This window comes from Tachypleus tridentatus, chromosome 11 (assembly GCF_004210375.1).
Source record: "Tachypleus tridentatus isolate NWPU-2018 chromosome 11, ASM421037v1, whole genome shotgun sequence".
Taxonomy (NCBI): Eukaryota; Metazoa; Arthropoda; class Merostomata; order Xiphosura; family Limulidae; genus Tachypleus; species Tachypleus tridentatus.
Window position 1 is genome coordinate 89,952,792 of NC_134835.1, and position 18,430 is coordinate 89,971,221.

Here is an 18,430-nt window from a genome sequence, read left to right on the forward strand (position 1 = left end):
ATTGCATCCTTCTTGTTACGAATAAATACAGTTACTAGTCTACATTCGGTATTAAAATGTTTTGTATGAGTAGTTGTGGACAACCGTGAATGGTTCGAAAATAGCAATTGATACTACAAAATAATTATAAATAATCTACGTTATACTCCAATATTCATATGTTAAGGGGATATTTACAGAAACTATATGATTGCGTTTTACATTTAGTTAAATAATAATAATAGAACAAAAATTAAAATAAAATTTGAAAAAAAAAAGAGCTTAGATACAGAAATACCAGCAAGCAAAGTTTAATTCAAAAGACTTGCCAATACGACTACAAAGTTTATTACAAAATTTTTATACGCGAATCTTGCTTTTCTTTGTCATAATTGTAACTTCTTTAGCAGTTGGATCAGTTAATGTTAAAAAAATGTTTAAGTTAAGACGTGTAGATAAGATTAATATAATTAATTAATAACCATGAATAACGAGAATACACCAAAGACAAAGAGAAACCAAACCAAATAAAGACGGATATAAAAAGTTTAATTTATCACCAAGTCTAATGAAACTACACTAAAAACAAAGAAAAAACAGACAAAATCAAGACAGATCCGAGTGGTTTAATTAACTATAACGTTTAATGAGAACACACAAAAAGTAATTAAACAGAATAAGAACCAAACTAAATATATTAATTGATCGTTGAACATGTAACGAAACCGAAAATAACGGTAATAAAAGAAGTAATTAAGGGCACATTTTACTAGTTTAATCTAAAGGAAATTAATATATATCTCACTAAATCTTGAACCTTATACAAACAAGATATTTCATGAATGATCAAAGAAAAATAATTTATTCCGTTGGAATCACAGAATTTTTTTTTCTAACTGAAAAACCGTGTTTTTGTAACTCAGTTTGTTTAGAACAAACCATATCTTCTGAAAATGCAATAAATATTCCGGTAAGAACAAAATTAGTGGTAAGAGAGAAATGCTTGTTTTAATTTCAATGATTTTTCCGACTGTTTCTTTAACATTTTTAACCGTTTATTTATTTTTGTTTATGCTGAAGTATCCTAGTTGTTGTCGGCCTATTGGCGCGTGCTCTCAAAGACGTACTGCTCTTCTCAAAAACATTTCAAATACATTCTACGTTCAGTTTCTTTGTGTTTAATTACTGATCACGAGAATGTTTTTTTTAAATAGAAGTTACAGCTTTTACATTAAGGAAGAATATATTATTACTGGAAACAAACGACCTTATAACACTGTAATGTTGTTTTTATTTAATTAGACACTCAATGTTTCGTTTTACAACTTCTTTAGAAGCGTTCACTAAAACACAAACAGAAACTGACACTACAAAGCTTAAAATGAAAAGTAGAAGAAATTATGAAGGTTATTATATTTGATTTACATTGTTTATATTACATGGTACTATGGACTCGGAAATACAGTAGGCTGTATTATTTGTATGTTTGTTTGCTAAATTTCGCGAAAAGCTAGCGGTCCTAACTGACAAAATAGAGGGAAGGAAGCTCGTCAGTGTCATCTATCGCCAACTCTTCAACTACTAATACCAGACTGAATGGTATAATTTGATTTTGATCGTCACTCTTATAACGTATTCGCGAACACAAAGTGCAGAACGACATTTTTCTGGGAAGGGCGGTTTCGAGATGAGAACTGTACTCGCTAGCTACTGGACAGCGCTTGGACCAATCATAATAAAAGCTAAAGGAATAATTACGGACTTAAAACTTGTTATGTGTTTGTTACTTTTAATGTAGTAATGTTATAATGCACGAGTTTTAATTTGTTTTGTGTAACTGTAGCATGCAATATTTGTAAACTAACTTCTGGTTTCTGTAAAAAGAGAGTATCTGGAAAAGTGTTTTGTAAGTTGTAAACTTACCCAGGATTTTCTGTCGGAAAATTACAGTTGACGCATACCCAGAAATGATATAGGCCTAACAAACTACATTCCTTTTTATTACATATCGTTTCCACTTTCTCTTCTAGTGGGAAACATAAAATAATTATAACCTCTACCAGTGAAATGTAATTACCACAGAATGACCCAAAAATTGTGACCACTCTATATTAGTGACATAAAGAATTTGTGATTTATAAAATCACCGAAAATAGAAAATAAAAACAAGAAAAACAATTCTGTGATTAATATATATTGGAAGGAAATATTGTTCAGTCTCTACATTTACATCCTACCCGTTTAGGTAAGACGTTTAACTAAAGTTTCAGTTCTTTACAGTTCGTTAAGTTCACGTCGGCTTCAGGCATAAACACTTACAGGGTTGAGCAATGCACTGGATGTATTCTCGAGATATGTTAACAACAAGCTACCAGTTCCCGAGTTTATTCTTAAAATAAGTTTACTTTGCCATACGTTCAAACTTAATTACGTAGTTTCAAATATAGGAGGGAAATATTTTAAACTACCGTGTGTTTTTGAAATTCAATCAAAACACGTCTCGCTAGTGAAGAACGTCCGGTGCTTGTGAAAGAGCCGGCCGTAATAGTAAAGAACGTCCGGTGCTTGTGAAAGAGCCGGCCGTGATAGTAAAGAACGTTCGGTGCTTGTGAAAGAGCCGGCCGTGATAGTAAAGAACGTCCGGTGCTTGTGAAAGAGCCGGCCGTGATAGTAAAGAACGTCCGGTGCTTGTGAAAGAGCCGGCCGTGATAGTAAAGAACGTCCGGTGCTTGTGAAAGAGCCGGCCGTGATAGTAAAGAACGTTCGGTGCTTGTGAAAGAGCCGGCCGTGATAGTAAAGAACGTCGGTGCTGGTAAAAATAAAATGACATGTTTGTAAATCTGTCGTCGTATATTTTGTTAAGTAAAATATTACAACCAATAGAAAATGCTTAGTATTTTGTTTAGCATGTTTACCAGTCCGGATATTAATTTATGCTGCTGAGTGCTGACTAAATTGTATTAAATATGTTTCCTTAAAACAGCCGATTGATACCGAAGGTAAGGTTTTTACAATATAAAGATAATTTGTTGGGCAGAGTTGAATAATTTATTTCATACTTGTTAAAAAAGAAGTTATCTGTTCAAAGTTTAAAAGACACTAATGTGAAAATCTGATTTGCTTAGTAACTAATTAATTATTATTATCCACTCTGTGTGTTTTTAGTAAGTGCACACAAGATAATCCAGTTATTAACTGAAAATGTGTCACTGGACTACTTGGTAACTGAAGTTACTATAAAACAAACATCGGAACTCTGAATATAGAACTGATGAAATTAAGATATACTGGAAACTAAATAAAGTTATTGAACTACTTTGTTATACAGGAGCCAGTTCAGTATGCTAAACCATTACACTCCATCATGCACATAGTCTAGGTTTAATCACGAGGTCTTAGATACCCTTATATATTTTTTTCTCTTTCAAGAAATTGTGTATGTTGTTCGTCCGGTAAGTTGTTAATCGTTCTAACGTTATCTTGCCTCATTTATTCGGACTAATTAGCCCCCCAGTGGCTCAGCGGTATGTCTGCGGACTTACAACGCTAAAACCGGGTTTCGATACCTGCAGTGGGCAGAGCACAGATAGCCCATTGTGTAGCTTTGTGCTTAATTCAAAACAACAACAACATCGGACTAATTAACTTGTCATAACACGTGAGTTGTTATAGAAAACATGCACTAAGGGAGAAGTTTCTAACTAGGAAGAGACTACACAAGTTGAGTGATATTTTATTTGTTTGATTTATTCCATGTGACAAAATATGATTGTTTGTTTCTGAGTTTCGCGCAAAACCACACGAGGGCCATCATCACTAGCCGTCCCTAATTTAGCAGTGTAAGACCAGAGGGAGGGCAGCTAGTCACCACCACCCACCGCCAACTCTTGGGCTACTCTTTTACCAACGAATTGTGGGACTGATTATTACTTATAGCGCCCCCACGGCTGAAAGGACGAGGATGTTTGGTATGAAACAAGTAACATAGCGACAAAGCATTCTAGCCGTGTATTTAAAAACGAATAAATAAATTTATTGTAAGTTTGCTAAATTTAGAAATATGCGGCAATCTATGCATTTTTTGACGACATTTTTCAAATATGGAGCGCCAATTATATTGTTTTTTCAAAAAACATTAACCACTGAATGTCTGACACAAGACATTAAAATGACTGCTCTACATCAGTAGACCTGACCAGGCATACAAGTAACAAACAAAGATATTTATAAACGTGGAAAACATTCGTGTACTTCTTTCTTCTCATCGTTAAAAATAAACAATACTGTTTTAATGGCTATATTTTAAGATGCTAAACAAAACGAAACAGTTCAAGACACAGCTCCTATTTGTTGGTCTTTGAACTTGTTAAATTGCTTAGAAAACTGAGCATGTCTCAAACAGGTGGCACTATTTGCATATCTGTGGAAGAGATCAGGCGAGTGATGTTGGCTCCAACGCGCGTGGAGTTATAAATGCTATTTGTTTTTCATCTTAACTGTAAACTATTTCAGTGACAAAACCAAATTAAGTTTCAAAAGATATATCTTAAAGTTATTTAGGTAAGTGGTAGTTTTCTCCATTTCTATTTCTGTAATCGATATTATGGTAAGTGAAACGTTGTTCTTTAGATACTAGTAAATAGTGCTAGCATTCTTGGTTTTATTAATGTTTTGTTTGTAATGTGAGATAATGTTATAAAATAGTTGAGAGAACATGGCGATTGTAATATAATTCCACGAAATAGTCATGTATTTATAGGTACAATACTTTTGTAACTATGAGGTTTTCAAAAAACTATCCTTTGAAATACCATACACATGTGCCAGTGGGGTTTCAAGAGATACCCTTCAAGATATGGCATGTATACACGTGTATTTGTGAAGCTATCAGAATTACCTTCTTAAGATATTATACAAACGTATTTATGGGGCCACAGAACCACTTTTTAAAATATCATACATATTTATCCGTGGAGCTTCTAAGAATATCCTTTAGAATATCACACACATGTATATCTATCTGTAGAGCCTCAGAAGATTTTCTCGAAGATGTACGAATGTATGTTGTGAGGTAGAAAAAACAACAATAGCACTAATGTAAGTTTTGTGTGGAGGTTCTATTAATAGCTGTTCGCTTATTTGGGAATTTCGCACAAAGCTACTCGAGGGCTATCTGTGCTAGCCGTCCCTAATTTAGCAGTGTAAGACTAGAGGGAAGGCAGCTAGTCATCACCACCCACCGCCAACTCTCGGATTACGAGTCGCACGCCTTACGCGCTAGGCCATGCCGCGCCCAAGCTGTTCGCGTATAATGAGCGAGTCCAGATGCCTATATCACTTTGTACGACAAACTGCGTATCACTTATGGTACCAAGGCAACATTCTAAATTATCACTTCAAAAAGTAGTTTTTGAAATTTTCTCACGGTGAAGTACATAAACAAACAATTATAGACATGATGTTAAATTTGACTAATTGTTCAGTAGCTTGCACACGTACAAGTATTGTAACCCAGCTGTCACTGTGGTCGAAAATTGAAAAAAAAAAATCCTTATTTAAAGTAATACAAATGGTTTTTATTTTGGGTAATGCAGACATCATAACTAGTCATAAACTATTGAACGAGACATATGCGTGTAATTCGTCACAACTGTATTACACAAAATTGCTATACATCTTAAGTTTGTCTGGCAGAGAAACAGTAAATTATTTATTGTAATTCTGATTATCAATCGAAATTTAATGAGCACCGAAAACAAACAAACAAACTTGTATTATAATAATTATGGGCTAGATATGCATGTGTGATATCATAATTTGTTATTTAATATACAAAGCCACACAATGGGCTGCAGTTTCCAACGCGAAAATTGAAACACGATTTTTAGTCTCTTTTTAGCTCCTAGTTTAGTGCTAAGCCTTTAAGTGGTCTATCTGTTACTGAGTGGTAAATACGTTTGTTTAATACTGCAGACAACTGTAAATACACTGACGTGAAAGGACATGATGAATTGTGTTTAATCGATTTGTGTAACCTGCTAACCTCAACATACTGTGATTAGCCTTCCAAATTTATGTTATTAATCTATATATATATATAATTATTACGTATTTCCGCAGTTATAAGCATGGAAACAAATAGATTTACGAAGTAGGTGAACATAACTTTAACTTGTTTAGAATAATATGCAATATTTATTTCTTAAAGTATTAATAAAAATGTCAGTTTACTATTATTAAATGACCCCCGCTAGTACAGCGGTATGTCTCCGGATTTACAACGCTAAAATCAGGGGTTCGATTCCCCTCGGTGGGCTGAGGAGATAGCCTTTGTGGCTTTGCTAAAAGAAAAACACAAACACACTATTATTAATTAGTACAATGTTGAAGACTATAAATGTTCGAGGACTTGAGTGTTGCTTAAAACTCCACTACAAACACAACAGATATTGTTGGTTAAATACTACAATAAATAAAATAAATCCATTCAGGCACAGTTTTAACATACAACATTACCATACTGCTAAGTGAAAGTTACACGTTTCAGTCGCTTTAAATAATGAGCAAGAACTGACACACACACACACACATATATATGTTATGGACAGGAACTGATTCATATACATACACACATTATGGAGAGGAACTGATACACATATACTATATAACGCATATTTGAATAATATTTCAAAGTACTTATTGATAAGAGATCCTACATGTTAATCTATAGCGGATTTTTTAAAAAATATTGAAACGAAATTAAATTAAAACCGAATTACTCTTGTTTTGTTTGTGTTACACAAGGTTTACCTGAGCATATAATATAGTCGTCCTTTATTCTGGGCATATAATATAGTCGTCATTTATTCTGAGCATATAATATAGTTGTCATTTATTTTGAAATCATAGAATGGGAAGAAGTAGTGGGATTTGAATGCCACCTTTATGACGCACCCTTAGCATCAAAGCATAGACCGTGTTTTTGAGACAAGATCACGAACAACAAACACCGGAATTCAAAGTCTAGTGAAGTTAACCAGCAGGTCATACCTGGCCGTATATATATAAATATTTACATACACATATACACATTGGCAAGTGTATGTGTGTGTGTTTTCTTATAGCAAAGCTACATTGGGCTATTTGCTGAGTCCCATTCGCAAGTACCGTAGTTAATGAAACTAAATAAAATATAAAAACTCGTTTATAATTATTTTGTGGTATTTAATTAATTGGTGCTGATTTAAATCTTCGAAGACATGTCAAAGTGTACCTAAATATTTATATATATATATACTTGCATAAGACGGGAAACCACAGCCTACAAAGAGAGAATCCTCCAATATGTATTTGCAACTTTGACGCCCGTTAACAGACATAAGGGTCGCGGGTTCGAATCCCCGTCACACCAAACATGCTCGTCCTTTCAGTCGTGGGGCGCTATAATGTCAACGTCAATCCCACTATTCGTTTGTAAAAGAGTAGCCCAAGAGCTGGCGGTGGGTGACGACTAGATGCCTTCCCTCTAATCTTACACTGCAAAATTAGGGACGGCTAGCGCAGATAATCCTCGTGTAGCTTTGCGTGAAATTCAAAAGACAAACAAACCTTCTAGCTTCACTAGATCAAACTCTATTATGAGCAATATGTCTGTGACGTAAGAGTGACTCATTAATCCTTGTCCCAGCATTCATTGAACACAGGTATTTTCTAATCACATCAACTGCATTATTAAAACAGTTTTCTTAAAACCACAGTTCTTGTAAATACTCGATTATCATTCAAAAACTTCCCTTCATAACAAACAGCAAAGAATTTCACTCAGTGCTAAATAAATCCTGGTTTAAAAACTTTTTCTTTAATAGGATTATATATAGCAAAAAAGTGACGAAATATAGGAGTTATTTACCACTATGTTAACGGTTGAACGTAACTAAAATGGGAACGGGGAATGAAAAGAATTATTGTAGGAGAAAAAGTAGAATTGAATTCATGTAATTCAGGAAATTCAGAGAAATCGAGTGTGAATGACTGACACTCGGCTTTTACGATTATGATATATAAATATTTTACCGTTTTATTCAGGATTTTATTCATATGTCCTATGGTGCTATTGCACCATAGTATTCTCAGTATTCTCGGAACTATAAGTCATTCATAAAACATAATATCGCCATTCATAAAATATTCAAAAATCCAAGTATCACATGGATTAAAAGTTAAAATTAACATACTTATTTAAGAACGATTTCTGGTCACTTCAGACTTCAGAACTAACACTGCTGAGATAAGTCCTCAACATACAGAGAACGAGTCCTACAATATCGGACAATTCCCACATCGACCTATTCAGAGCTAATCTTATCACTCGTAAGATGAAGTGTATTACGATAGTCGTATTTCATTGAAGATACTGCAGTTTTCTACACTTGACAGTTTTGTTTTGTTTTCCAATAGTATCACCACGACACTGAAATTACTTTCGCTTGCATTCCTTAATCACGTCTGACAATCGAACTGCTTTAGTGTGGTCTTTAAGGTCACGCAGAGGCGCAGTGAAAATACATACTTGGTGTTGCCGATGGATTTTTCCCACCTCGCCGTCATAACATCGACATTGGTCAGGCTGATTCCAACGCAGCGTACAACATTCCTGGCACGCCCCGAGAAAGAAGGGTGTGCGTACAGAGACCATCGTTAAACCTTTATATAACTCGATCTGTGAACTACAAATATACAGTCATGAGTTAATATTATTTAAAAATTATCAAAATAAATAATAGGTAAGCACCGTTAAGTTTAACTTGCTATTTCAAAATCAGGTTTTTTATCGCTCTATTAGTGTGTCGATATGAGTTTCAGGGGTATGTACCTCTGTATGTATAAATTCATTAACCTCTCTATATTTGGCTTTATAAGAGTTTGAACTGTTCTAAGTATAGAGATTCAACACCACTTATTAATTAGCGTACTGTACTGTGTTTTTTGTCCCCTTATCACAGCATGGAGGGTTGCGGATGTGTTATAAGAGTAACGATCAAACCCCACTATTCAATTAAAGTAGATCACGAGTTGGAAAAAAACAAGACACAAGCTCTCACTAGCAGCTTTGCGCAAAACTTAACTTACAAGACAAAATATAAATGTTACCAACTTTACAGCTATGTAGAGTATAGTCATTGAATAACATCTAATGTAATGACACAGATGTTAAATAGCTAATAGCTTGCACGTAAACGATTCGTGAGTTATATGGAATAACAAAAATTTCAGTTATAACGCTAAAAATCAGATATCCATATTCGTGGAGGGCATAGTACAGAAAGTCTATTGTGTAACTTTGTGTTTCAGAGCAAAGAAGCAAAGATAAAAAAAAAATTAAAACATACAATATTTTTAAAAGCACAAATACCAAAAAGAGAGAGGATGATTATTTGTAGCATGATCTACAGACGAATATAAAGTGTTTTACTTGGAAAAAAATTGTATCAACTGTAGTTCATGAATTTGTAAGAAATATTATGATGTTTTAGATGTAGGATAACAGTTTTTCAGGTTAGATACTGTTACGTTTTAGGTGTAGTATAACAGTTTTTCAGGATATATATTGTTATGTTTTTGGCGTAGTATAACAGCATTTCAGGTTAGATATTGTTACGTTTTAGGTGCAGTATAACAGATTTTCAGGTTATATATTGTTACGTTTTAGGTGTAGGATATCAGTTTTCAGGTTAGGTATTGTTACGTTTTACATGTAATATAATAGTATTTCAGGTTTGATATTATTACGTTTTAGGTGTAGTATCACAGTTTTTTAGATTAGATATTATGACGTTTTAGGTGTAGTAAAACTGTTTCTCAGGTTAGATATTATAACTACCACATCTAATCGAATATAAAAGTAATGCTATGAATTGGAGACATCTCTTTTTAACATTTTGATCCGTAGTTAACGAACTGCCCATCTGATATAATAATACCCGAGCTACACGCGGTATTAAACGTCACTTTCGTTTGACGTAGGCTTTGTGTATTTCAATATAAAACTTCTAGCTCAATTGATCCTCCATTCGGCACAAAAGGCAGTAAAATTGAAATGGCTGCCAAACTCAAACTATTTCTCCAATTGTGTAGGGTTTCTCTTTCCACAGTAAAACTCTTTAACAATATATACATGGCTATGGTAAAAACCCAAAGAATTGTCATACAGATATAATATGAACTTAATTAATTTTAGTTACATTGAATAAGTTATTATACCAATGGAATATTGTATTATTCTTATTGAAAAAGTCTTTAGTTAGATTATAGTACATAGAATTCATTTCTGTATAATGATCGAATGTAAAGAACCACGTCTCTTTATATATTCATTGCCCTGGCATGGCCAGGTGGTTAGTAAGAACTACTAGATGTATTAATAGGACTGAACCGAGATTAACAACTACTTTATGCATCAAGAGTTAATGAGAACCAATATTTTGTATTTCATTTTCATTACTCATAAAAAGTTAGTGTTCGTTAGCTTGAATGGTGGTTTGGAGAAAGTATCTGCAAGGTCGAGTAAAGTCCAACGGCTAAAAACTCAACCTTATGTCCATGCATGACTCCAGACACTGATAGTTAAACTATGCATTAAAGTAACTAGCCTTACAGGTCTGAAACCTTGCCTCCAACCCTCTCATATCTTCTTGGAACTTAAACAAGACGTATTCTGCTGCGTCCTTGAACTTCATATAGACAGTCCTATTTCCAGTATCCTTGCTGTTTCAACTGATACATCTCGATATCTCTCAAGATGTTGATCATAATAGCTTTTTAAGCACCTGTTGCCCAGCTAGAGTAGAATGGATACTTGCATTTCTGTCTCATAAGCGAATTTCATTTTTTCTAGTAGTTTACAGAACGTTGTAATTACGTTAAATGAGAATGTTGCTGACTTATCAAAGACGTGGGTACTTTTGGAGGTTATATCATAAGTTGACTGAGCCACAGTATACAATAGGTGCTAATAGTTTTTTATTTTTATTTTTACACTCTGAAGCTTTCAAATATTTTCTACCTCAAATATCATTACCGGTGACACAACTTCAATCCATTAAGGTCAGAAGGTCCCTGATCCCAAAATGTTATTATTAGAAACATTTTTTGAGTCCCTCAATGAATTTATCTGCAAGAATATCTTCGTAAGTAGTATGAGCCATGCTTGGATGTTTCGTGTTGTGTAAATGAAACAAAAAATCAGCATAAACTAATAGACTTATTTGGAATGTCTACCTGTAGATAGTGCAGTTTCTACACGGTTAAACTATGACAAATCTCTCTCACATTTGAGTCTCAATCATTTAAATGGTGTCCATCCAGATGTAGTAGAAAAAAAGACTATGTAACTTAGCTCTTCATCTAATCGTACAATGCACCTTTCTGTCTGAAACTTCTCAGAAATGTGTGTACATCCTTCTTTGCAGCACCTATGTAAGATGACTTATTTGTTTGTTTTACCCACCAGTTCTTCTTGAGAATGATGAAGACGAACATCTTGTATTCTCACTTTGTTCATGTAAATATGGCTGAGCTAATTCTAACAATAGTGTTGAGTGAGTATAGATGCTTTAATCCAACATTGTGTGCTAGTGCTTTAACGTGTGCTAGTGGTTGAAAGCCGAAAACTACATAGAGATCTCTTCAAAGTATCTCAATGTATTCTAATATGGTAGCATTGAAAGACCAGTTTTTTCGGTCTATTTTCTCCGTACTAAGTGAAATGGTATAAATGACGGGGCTTGTGTCCCTGAAATGTCCTGGTCACAGCGCTCTTGTTAGGAATGGGGAGCTTGATTGAGCGCAGGATCGCACCCTAAATCAAATAATGGACTCTTTCTCACTACTCACATACCGTACTACCTAAGCTACTACTCTTCCATGTGTAGAAGTAGTTTCGTGATGTATGCTGAAGAAACAGCTAATGAAACTAGTAAAAGACAAATTTAAGTCCAGTTATGACTTACAACTAGCGATGTGAAAATTATAATAGACTTAAACTTGGAATACTTGTTTTATACAAGCTTATGTCTAGCAAGTGAAAGTGAAGCTTCTTACATTTTATTATGAAATAAAAAATATCTGGAGATTAATTAAGTTTCTAGATTAAATTATACCCTTTTCTGAAATTTATCTACGTGATTATATTAAAGTGGACAGAAAAATTTATTACAGTAATTAGTTTTTCAGATAATGTTTTTGTTTTTTTCTGATACGCTAACTCAATGTTTATTTGAATATATGGCGGCCATAATATTTTGACATGCACGAGAGAATTACTCGCGGCGCGCCGAGGCGGGGCTTGAGCTCACGATGTTGCTACCGCCTCTTAGACCCGCGCAACACCATGTACACCCGTGCCATTTGTCTGTGGTCAATTTCTCCTCTATATGAGCGAGCAATCCATTCGCAGCGCCTCGTTACGAGTGGCGTTAGGGCTCTTAGTGAGGACGCCCGTCATCGTGGTGGTCTCGGTTAAGACGCGCGAGAAGGGGCCCACTTAACTGTCATGATTGCAAATAATTATAGTCATAAGGACATTTTGAAGAAAACGTTCTCAGCAAAGCGTTCACCAGAGAATGCCACTAAAGACATGTGACACTATTAATAATTATGTACGGTTCGCCATGCGGGGTGACTAGTGCTTGTGTGGTCTTTGTTTGTGGCTGTCTATCTCCCATATGCCCCGGGACATACTTTGCAAGATTTGTCGGCTATATTCTGAGCAGACGGTCCGCAAGTTCCTGTATTGAAGGTTCTGCAAAATCCGAGAAACCCTGAGTTTTCACATCATCACTCAGTGTTATTGTTTGTAATTAATTAAGCACAATGCTACACCGTGGGCTACCTGTGCTCTGCTTACCACGGGTATCACTTAGTGCCCTGTACTTTTATATAATCAAACTAGGTACCCTCCAGAAATGTTAACTGAAGCATTCGAAATCTGCTTGGCCAGGTGGTTAAGGCACTCGACTCGTAATCCGAGGGTCGCGATTTGGAATCCCTGTCACTCCAAACATACTCGCCCTTTCAGTCGTGGGGGCGTTATAATGTTACAGTCAATCCCAACATTCGTTTGTTTATTTTTTGAATTTCGCGCAAAACTACACGAGGGTCGTTAGCCGTCCCTAATTTAGCAATGTAAGACTAAAGAGAAGGCAGCTAGTCATCACCACCCACTGCCAAATCTTGGGTTACTCTTTTACCAACGAATAGTGGGATTGACCGTCACATTATAATGCCCCCACAGCTAAAAGAGCGAGCATGAAGGGGATTCGAACCTGCGACCCTCAGATTACGAATCGAACGGTCCCCACCAACATTCGTTGGTAAAATAGTAGTTCAAGAGTTGGCGGTGGGTGGTGACGACTAACTGCCTTCCTTCTAGTCTCACACTTATACACATATTATTTGGGACTATTAGAATTTTCTGATTGAAAAGTCATGCATATGCGGTTGAAAACATTTACCATATAAACTCTAATTTTGCACTGGTTTTACATATTCATTGTGACAAAATTTTTATATTTTTTATAAAGTAAAAAAAATAGAAAAAACACTGGAATAATAACTATAACTAAAAATGTCAGGTTAAAATTAAGCAGACAATCTCGAATATGTTCATCAAACAACGACATTGCGTAGTGTTACGTTTATACAAGCTGAAAAAGTCTGTCATAGAGGGCGCCAAACGCTACAACATTTTTATAGAAAACCTCATGCATATATATATATATGTAAACAATCAAAAAATCCCATAAGAGAAAAATATGGCTTTATTTTGGCCACATTGCTGTACATCACGGGAAAATATTTAAAATATCAGGTTTTAGGTTTAAATATTTGTCTTTTCACACCTACACACATGTCCAAAGAAGTAACTCAGTTTTTTTTTTTTAGTTTTAAAACTAGTTAATTGTATTGACTTCTTCACTTTAAATTGTAAATATAATATATAGTTAGCATTAATTGGTTATTATGATGTTTTAAGTCAATTATTAGATCACACTTAACAACGTATTGTTTGCTGGAACATCTTATAGTTTGTTAGGTTGTTTTTTTTGTTTTATTTTATAAACATATATTTCTGAAAAGACAATGCGATCCATGAAATGCTGCCACAGTGCACGTATAGAAAACAGAGTGCACAATGTTTTCTCATATTTTTTGTCAATTTTGCATAGCTTAATAAGATGGAATTTTTATGACGGGAACTGACATAAATGTATAAAAATTTATGTGGAACAAATTTCTCATTCAGCTGAACATCTTTAACAGAGATACCATGTTAGTTAGTTCCCAATTCATCTCTGGCTTTGAAAATGGTTTTAAAATGCGTAAGATTCTATCAACTGCCCCTCTAAAAAAAACCAATAAAAACACCAGCACTTTTGGCCTCCGTAACGCTTAATCTGACCCTGTTCTTAAACATGACTGCGTTTTTGTATTAGTGGTTGAAATCGAAGAATTTGCGATGATTAACAATGTTTTTTTAAAACAAAACATCACCTTTACAGCCACTACAATTAAATAAAAACAAAAGAGAGTGTCGACGAGAGTTCCACTTCGTATTTTTATTTAAGAATATGAGAAAACTGTATATGGTAAGATCTCCAGCTTGACAATGAAAACTGTATATGGTAAGATCTCCAGCTTGACAATGAAAACTGTATATGGTAAGATCTCCAGCTTGACAATGAAAACTGTATATGGTAAGATCTCCAGCTTGACAATGAAAACTGTATATGGTAAGATCTCCAGCTTGACAATGAAAACTGTATATGGTAAGATCTCCAGCTTGACAATGAAAACTGTATATGGTAAGATCTCCAGCTTGACAATGAAAACTGTATATGTTAAGATCTCCAGCTTGACAATGAAAGAACTAAATTGATAATAAGATTGAATTTCTTATTCCTGAATTAAAAATATAGTGATTATATTGATATATTTCACCACCATGATATCCTTGAATAAGAGACACCACACTACTGAAACTGAGAACCATCACATTATTGAGACTGAGAACCATCACATTATTGAGACTGAGAACCATCCTGGAAAAGCATTAAAACGTCTATACGTTTTCTTACAACATACTTCCAATTTTTGAATGTGACCAAACTATGTTATGAATATGGCAAAGACTTGTCACTCCTGTTAAGAAAACAAAATAATTATGTTCTCTCTATTAAATGTCCAACAATGGCAAACAATCCTACAACGAATTTAAAACAACCCGTTAAATGTAAGTAATAAACAAAAAACAATAAATTAAATTTGTAGAATATTGACTGATGTGTCAGACACACTTCTACAGGTATTGCTTCTACAGTTTAAAAACACTTGTTATCCTTGTTACTGTTAAAAGAATAGTGATTGTACAAATACTCAATTTTTGATCTAACCCTAATGTTAGAATAAACATGCTCATACGCATTAATTCTTGTTTATTTCATGTGAGAGTCCACTTTTTGGAATGTATCTCCCATTGACATCTCGTTTTTTGCAGTGAAATTTTTCATCCATACCAGTTTCTTGATTGGTTCTGCAAATATGTTTCCAAATTCGGACACTGATTTAAAAAAGAAATACTCAGCGGCTTGGGGGATGGGGAAAAGAATTGTAAAGGTGAGACCCACTTGTTTGTTGTAAACAGTACTAATTACACAAAACGTATAGTGTCTCACAATACTATAGTTGTTTGTTGTTAAGAACTGTTATTTATTTACAAAAATGTATAACTTGTTTTTTGTTAAATAGTACTATGTACAAAAAGATCTCACTTAGTTTGAAAATCTATGACATATTAACTTTGACCTCAATATCATGTTTGTTTCTTTTCAGAATTTTCGCGTAAAGCAACACCAGTGCTATTTGCAAATATTCATCCCTAATTTCGAACTGATAAGTTAAAGGAAAGACAGTTAGTCAACATAGCTGACCGAATAGTGGGATTTGACCATCTCTTATATCGCTCATGGCCAAAAGTGTGAAATATGATTTTACAAAAAACTGCTTGCGAATAATGAACCCTTGTATTCACAACATAGACAAGCTAATCACTATGTCAGTCCTGAACCTAAACCTCATGATCCATCGTACAGTTTGCCCCATCTGTGTGTGAGATAAAGTCTAATGACCAAATACTTTCAAAACACTTTTTGAAGTAAGGAAAAAATTGTTGACCTTTATTCTAAATTTACGCATCTGTTGTGTTGGACTTCTCCCTTCCTGGTGCACTCTGTTCACATTTTTACATACCTACTACAATGGATTCTTTACTTTGAAGCATGAGCCATAAAAATTCAAATGTCATTTGTATGAGAAAACAAATAAACGTGTTAAAATAACGTCTGTTGCTCCAATAAAAGATGTGAGCGTGGCCTTTGTACTCTGCGTATTGGACTAAGGATATGAGAGTCGCCTGTTCGTAACATGACACTACCAAAACTCGATTCGCACTTTTATCCGCTGCCAAGTATAACAGCATCACTCAATCCAGTTATAGAGTAAAAGGAAGACACTTTATGCGGTGGGTGCTGCAGAGTGGTTGTTCTTCCTCTGTTCTACAGTTTAACTTTAAAGCGGGTTGTGCATGAGCGATAAGGATTTCTGAGTTAGCCGTTTAAAAATCGTGAGTTCTTTGTAGCCCCCATAAACAACTAGAACTTTGATAGTTTGTGGCCACGTTTGTTATTTCTAATAACTAGTTGCAAAACTATAGAATAACAGTTTGCGATAACATTGAACACATTTTTTGTCTGGTTTTACTATCCAATTATTGTTATTAATTTGCTAATCTCTTTCAAACATGAAATGTATATATTGAACGATAGTTGGTTTAGTGTTGTTATTTATATAAAAAAATAGAGAAAAAAGAAAGGTTTACAATTCGTTCTCAAAAAAAAAGTAGCAGGACAAATAACAATCGGAATTTACTGACTGGGTTTGTCATTGGTTATATTTGTTTTGTGCTGACGATGAATAATACCTACTTTGACTTACCCTCTTAGACATATATAACATAGGTTTAAAACATCTTTAAATCGGGAGAGATTGTTTTATAATGATCTCGACATTCTCTTTGAACTTTGATCTGAAAGAAGAGGTTTCAAAATTTAACAACTCAAACTTTTTTATCATACTTGTTTTTGAATATTTTAGAATCAATCATATATAGAAAACGTTTCTAAATTTGACTCGGATTTTAAAGTCCGGCCAAAATAATGTAACACTAAAACATGAGCAAATTTAAAAAAAAATCTTAACTATAAGCTTTAAATCTTAGACTTTATGTTTCTAAATCTGATTAGTTCCAATACAGTATAGTAGCACTATTTACATGTTCGTGTTCTAATCATCTCCCAGAAAACATAGGACCTTATTATTCGAGGGTCCAGATGGTGGTTCAGCGGTAAGTTTGATATTTCATAACGGAAAAATTCTGGACTATTTCCTCGTGGTATTCACAGCATATATAGCCCGTTGTGCAGCTTTAGACTTAACAACAACATAAAAAAGTTTACGAAAGCTTTGTCTCGTTTCTTGTATTTATATTTATACAAATTTATTTAACCTTCACGTAAATAGAATAATCAGTTCCTTTAACTATAAACAGTTACAAACAGGGAACAAGAAGGAATTTCAAGAGATGTTCTGCTTAAATAAGGAGATATCTAGTTAATAGTGTGTCTGATTAATATACACTTAACAACATGCAGAGAAAGTCAAATAACACCCATGACAAGTAGTCTCTAGACCAGATGTTTGTCCCTGTAAACCTGAATATCTATTGATTTCTGTATAATGCTTCAGTCCAGGGGACGTTGCATTTCGGTGGAGGTTCCCATGAGAGGAGAAGTTCAGGTTCATGTCAATGTAAAAAGAATTGCATTCAGGCGATCAAAGGTGAGTGACAAAGAAAGTCCTGATCTAAAAGTGGCATCAGTCTTTATTCATAAAGATAAATATTCCTTACTCAAGCTCTATGTTTAGAGTTACAATACGTTTGAATGTTCTTCTGTGACTTGGAGGCACAAACGTGTGAGTGTTTTACGAATATTTTACATTCTAGTCGATCTCAACAATCAGCGATATAAGTAAGAGAACAGTGAGCTACTCTGGTTTCCATGTACAGCTTCCATTTCATCCAATTCGTGTGGTCCCAGGTTTCACAATAGCTGACTTAGGTGATCGTTTACTTTATCACTGGACAACGGTCACAAACGCTTGCCTTTGAACTCCCCCAGAGATTAACAAAAGGAATATCCTTTATTAGACAAGCGATATTCGGCTATTGAAGGCCATGATAAAGACCGCACAGGAACATCTGCCTATTGAAGAAGGTCACAGAAGAGAACCCAGTTGCCAGGAGGCGTCAGCTCTGCGTGCTAACTGACAATAAGGG

At 34.5% G+C, this 18,430-nt stretch overlaps 1 long non-coding RNA gene across 2 annotated transcripts; it reads left to right on the forward strand.

Moving 5' to 3' along the window:
* The first annotated feature begins 4,409 nt into the window (after window positions 1-4,409).
* Window positions 4,410-16,707, forward strand: LOC143231549 (uncharacterized). Of its 2 annotated transcripts, none has more exons than XR_013016975.1 (3): window positions 4,410-4,539; window positions 15,533-15,651; window positions 15,868-16,707. It is a non-coding gene; the product is annotated as an uncharacterized LOC143231549 (long non-coding RNA). The 2 variants fall into 2 exon arrangements; XR_013016974.1 differs by lacking the exon at window positions 4,410-4,539 and adding an exon at window positions 14,547-15,268.
* The last annotated feature ends 1,723 nt before the right edge of the window (window positions 16,708-18,430 follow it).